This window comes from Juglans microcarpa x Juglans regia, chromosome 6D (genome assembly GCF_004785595.1).
Source record: "Juglans microcarpa x Juglans regia isolate MS1-56 chromosome 6D, Jm3101_v1.0, whole genome shotgun sequence".
Classification (NCBI taxonomy): Eukaryota; Viridiplantae; Streptophyta; class Magnoliopsida; order Fagales; family Juglandaceae; genus Juglans; species Juglans microcarpa x Juglans regia.
Genome location: NC_054604.1, coordinates 15,480,552 through 15,486,368, shown reverse-complemented (window position 1 = coordinate 15,486,368; position 5,817 = coordinate 15,480,552). Strand labels below are relative to the sequence as shown.

At 38.1% G+C, this 5,817-nt stretch overlaps 1 non-coding gene across 1 annotated transcript; it reads left to right on the top strand.

The window, feature by feature from the left end:
• Nucleotides 1-3,799: 3,799 nt before the first annotated feature.
• LOC121236235 lies at nucleotides 3,800-3,906 on the top strand. The gene has a single exon (XR_005934676.1). It is a non-coding gene; the product is annotated as a small nucleolar RNA R71 (small nucleolar RNA).
• The last annotated feature ends 1,911 nt before the right edge of the window (nucleotides 3,907-5,817 follow it).

The following is a 5,817-nucleotide window of genomic DNA, read 5'->3' as shown; positions in this document are numbered from 1 at the left end:
AAAAAAAAAAAAAAAAAAAAAAAGCCAGGCAGTGGGAACTTGCTTGTTTCCAAACACGTAGGGACGTGCATGGCAATTAGCATGCACTGAGTATTGTGGTGGCCTCATGTTCAAACATAAACCTCTCATCCAACAATATATTTCAATCATTGGGCCTAAAAAAAAATTCATACATAAGCTCAAAAAATATTTAATAGACTTGGCTGGACCCTGGTATTACATTCTAGGTCTTCTTCTCCCTTCACTTTGCTTACTCTTAATGGGTTTGGATGGTGAGAAAGTGATGGACACTTAGAAGAAAAGGGGGTGACCGAAACTTACAAGAGCAAAACACAAAGATGGCCAAAAGGATCTTAGGGTTTTCAGCTCTTCCCCTTTTATAGACGCTCAAGGGCTTTCTTGCATAAAGCAAGCTCATGTATGATTGCCAAGTGCGTGTAGCCCTACTACCTTCTTCCTCTAGCTCATCATTAGCTCAAGTTGGAAACCCTAAAATGTCTCCTAGCATGTGGCGTCCTCCTCTCCCCAACCGAACCTCACTTCCTCTTCTGCCCTCTCTTTTCTTGTCTTGATTCAATGTATCTTATGGCTAAAGGGTCTTTTACTAAACTCAAATTTTCCTCCATCTCTTACAATGGTGCATGTGTGCCAAGTGGCATGTGGAGTGTGTGTGCATTGCATGGGCAGCCGAAACCCTACACTTCCCTAGAAGATTTGCTTTTCACCATACTTTTGGACAAACAAGTGATTGGACCTTTTTGGCACAAAGACCCTTGCCCTAGCCATCCACTTCAAGGGATTCCTTACACAAAACATCCTTCTAGAAGCCGTGGGCGTGTAGCCTCCCCTCCAAGCTTGATCTTGCTTCTTCCCAAGAAAACCTTTTTACCTACCTTCATGCATGGAAGACACTTGGCAAAAAGCAACCTTTTTGCTCCCCCATTGTTGCTGTCCATGGCTTCTTGGCCTTTCCTTCTTTCATTTCCCCATATTCCTAATCATTTCCTTCTAGGTTCCTTCCCCATAGTGACATGTGTCAAAGGCTTCCTTCCACAAGCAAAGATCTACATGCATGCGTGACACATGGCAAAAAGGTGCTAGTTTTACCTATGATAGGAGTGTAAGCCAAAACTAGCTCCTTCTCACCTCTCTTCCCTTATTTCCATCTAAATTCATCAAGTCCTATACATGACTTCATTGGATGTCAAGTACCATGCATAAACCTCAAGTTAGGCATGAGCCCTAGTTGCATTGGGCTTTAAGACCCTAATTTCCTATAAGGGCCGATACTCTCTTGGGCTTTTAAAATAAAAATAATTTTACACAAAAGTCTAGAAAGTCTTGGTCATCACAGAGCTCATATGTTATGGATCACTTGATGAGAATCTTGGATAAGGATCATTCGATAAAAATCTTATGATATTCTCTAATAAGGCAAGTTCTGATTAAGATCAACGTAAAAAGGAAAGTTAAAGATGTTTTCTAAACATTTCAATGCCTCTGTTACAAGTCTTTTGAAAATGGTCAAGTGCATAAGTAAAGTTTCGGTCAAGGCAAGTGTCAAGTACATGTCCATGCATGCATTTCATGATATACCACTTGTATGCTTATGTTAACTATTGTATGCTACCTGTTTACCTATTGAGATTTCTCAAAATCTCGTTGTGGTAGTTTTCACTACTATTCCCCAACCAGAATGATAGAAATTCTTACAGGAATAGGCGATTATGGGGAAGCGCAAGAGGCCAACTCCTCGAATAGTAGAAGAGACCCTGTAGAGTCATGATAGTTCGGCAGAACTATCCACATTAAAAAGGATTCTGGACCAGGATAAAGCCAAATAGGGTTGAACGGTTTGGACAAGATGAAGGAAAAAGGGACCGTGGGAATTAGAGTAAAAGAAAAGACAATGAAACATACTTTTTGTAAGACAATATTTTGAAAAGGTCCCATGATTTGGGAGTTTAAAAATACACTCTATGCTTTTGGGATACTATATCTTTTAAGATGCATGCTGACAGAAATTGACAATGTTTGGGGCATTTTGCTAGTAACAGTACCATGTGCTTTGTAATTGCTTATCACATTGTTTAGATTATCCGACTTTTATTATTTTTCCGCTGCTATTTTATTGCATACTGTCAGTGTACTTAGGTGCATTGCATACTATCTATCATGTATGAGGGGTGTGTGGCCTTGTGTTACATGTCCCAGCGTTTCAGCCACCATCCAATCTCAAGTAGGGACTGGGGGTGCCACATTGTAGGTGATCGGCTAGTGCATCTTCTTGAAAGGCTTCTTCTACATATTACTTAATAACATCTACCTGAAAGCAAGTGCTTGGCTCTTCTGTTAATCAAATAGCTTGGTAGATGTTGAACATAACATCTTCCTCGTTCACTCTCAATATTAATTCACCCTTTTGAACCTTAATTAAAGCCCTTCCCGCAGCCATGAATGGTCGGCCAAGAATCAGTGAGACTTCTTCGTCTTCCTCCATATCTAATACCACAAAATCAACAGGAAAAATAAATTTATCCACCTTTACTAATACGTCTTCTATGATTCCATGTGGATACTTGATGGATCGATATACTAGTTGTAAAGAAATGGTTGTTTGTTTCATCTCTCCAAGTCCTAATAGCTTGCAAACAGAAAGTGGCATAAGATTAATGCTAGCACCAAGATCACATAAAACTTTATCAAAAAATAAATTCCCAATAGTGCAAGGCAAAGTCAAACTCCCCAAATCTTTTAATTTTTGAGGCAATTTCTTTTAAAGAATAGCACTACATTCTTCAGAAAGCTTTACTGTTTCGAACTCCTCAAAACTTCTCTTCTTGGAAATGATGTCCTTCAAGAATTTGGCATAATTTGGCATTTGTTCTAAAGCATCTGCAAAAGAAATATTTATGTGAAGTTTCTTTAAAATATCCAAAATCTTAGAAATATGCTTATCTAATTTTTGTTTTTGAAAACGTAGGAAGTGGAGTAGGGAGAATAGGAGGATTGTCAGGAAATGAAATTGTTGGAGGTTTGTCAGTTTCTCTTAATGTATCATCAACAATCTCCTCTTCTTCCACTTTATTCTTACTTTGGACATTATCTGTACCTGTAGGGGTGGACATGGTTTCCTTTGATGGTGACCTCCCAATTTATCTTCCACTCCTAAGTGTGGTAGCGTTGCATTATTCCTTTGGATTCATTTCAGTGTTGCTAGGAAAAGTTCCTCTTTGTTGGGCATTGATGGTTGTGGCTAGTTGCCCAATTTGCACTTCAAGATTCTTTATAGAGGCTCCTATGTTGTTACAATGAGTCTCAATGTTGTCCAACCGTGAATCATTCTTTTTAAACCTTGCATTTGTCTCATCAACAAAAGAAACCATGGCATCCTCAAGTGACATCTTCTTCTCGCTTTGTTGACTATCAAGTCCTGGAGGAGGTTGTAGCACATTCTCTACCATGATAGTTGTAGTTCCGAATGTTGATGTATTGAACTTGTTCTTGACTCATTTCATTACTAGGAACTGTCATACATGCAGCTATAATTCAATGGGATAGAGAAGCAACTTGAGCTGAAAGGGTTGCTAACGACTCCAATTCATGAATCCCCACAACTTTCTTAGCCATAGTTCTTTCAGTTGGCCATTGATAGTTGTTTGAGGCCATTTCTTCCAAAAGAGAGTTAGCACCTTCAGCTATCTGTGACATCAAAGTTCCACTAGCAGCAGCATCAACTATGATCCAAGTTTGTCATTTCAATCCATTGTAGAACATCTGAACCTGCAACTAGTTCGGCAATCCATATTCAGGGCAATGTCGAATCAAATCTTTATACCTTTCCCATGCTTCATAGAGTGATTCGAAATCATTTTGCTTGAATTGACCAATCTCACTCCTGAGTTGGGCTGTTTTTGCAAGTAGAAATAATTTAGCAAGAAACTTTTCAGCCATGTTCTACCAGCTAGTGATACTTCCTGGCTGTAGAGATTGTAGCCAACCTCTTGCTTTGTGCCTCAACGAAAAGGGAAACAATCTCAGTATAATGGTGTCTTCAGTAACACGACTAATCTTTACAGTATCGCAAATCTCCAAAAAATCGCCAAATGAATATTGGGATCATCAAGTGGCGATCCCTTGAATTGGGCTTGTTGCACCATGCTGATTAATGCTGGTTTGAGGTCAAAATTGTTGGTATGTATGGTTTGGCTCTTATACCCGAGTAGTTATCATTCACAACTGGTCGTACATAATCTTTCAAGGAGTGTGGTTGGGCATCTTGTTATCCATCGGCCATAGCTAGTGCTTTCTTTTTTCTTTGTGATCTAAGAGTTCTTTCAATCTCTAGATAAAAAAAAGTGATATCAAGATATCTAGCAAGGCGCATCCAACTTAAAAAAACACACTTGTAAAACAACAACAACAACAATACTAATAATAATAAAATAATAACAATAAAATTCTAAATTAAAACCAAGATATCTTAGTACCGATATTGACAAAAATAATAAGAAATCAATCCCTATCAATGGTGCCAAAAACTTGATCGGTGCAAAACTGTAAGTGCACAATATCGTAATTTTAGAGTAAAGTGATAAGAAGAGTGACGTCCTCAGGAATTGGTATCTCACTTTGAAAGGAAATGAAAGCTTTTGTTTAATGATTGAATCAATGGGAAAAAGAACTTCTAGGAAATCGATTTCACATAATCCCTCACTATACTTTTCTCATCTAACTAATTGAAATTGATTCTCTCTGCTTATTAGCAAATTCTCCAAAGTCATCCAAAAGCCTCTTTTGATAGTCAGTTGGATTTATTCTTGATCATCATTTTACACAAGAGTATGCAAATTAATGGACATGAATGCATGAAGACCAATGATTTTAATACTAGGTAAACCTAAAACAAAATCCATAGAAATATCAGTCTAAGGTTCACTAGGTATTGGGGGTGTACAAAAACCATGGGGTTTCAAGGATGCAAACCAAGGAGCCGGACATGCTGATCATACAAGTGAGAATGGAGCTGAACTTGCACAAGACCCTTTGTCACTTCCTAGTGGCCCAATTACAAGACTTAGAGCCAAACGTTTCAAGGAAACACTAAATGGGCTAATCCAAGAAAATTGGGTTGATTCTACAAAGACCAAGATGGGCTCAAATAATAATCAAGGCTTAGTCTATGTCATCAAAGCAATTGAAGAGGCTAATTAGCATGTAGAAATGTTATGCATGGTCTGACCATTAAAGGACGTGAATTTGTTGAGTTTCAAGGATATTAAATAGGAGAATGAACAAGGTCTTGGCTGGGTATGTTAAATACATTGAATCTAGTCATTTAGTTATTTTGGGCTGCCTCTTGAAGTCCAATAGGCCTAAAAAAACGTGGGGGCTTGTTTATGTTAATATCTGTGTTGCTTTTAAAGCTGTAGTTATGACTTTTCCTATTCTTGGGGGTTGTTCCAAGTATATAGAGGGATATTTCGAGTTTTAATATCAGATTTGGATTTCAGAAGCTTATTCTCTTTGTGAGGTCTTGTGTTCCTCTTGGTTCTTCAAACAACTCTTTGAATTTATCAAGTTAATCTTGTGGCGTTCAAGCTCCAAACTTATCACCTTGATTCTAGAGAGATTCTTAGGATTTCTTGGTGTGGCGTTTCAATCCTTCGTAGTCTTGGTTTTCATCTAGTTGGCTGACTGGTCAAGGCTCAACAAATCTTGTCTATACGATCTTGGGATTCCAAGCCATCATTGTTATCGGGTTTCATCACAATTGTTGGTAGAGTTCATATCAATAAATCAGACAAATATAATAGA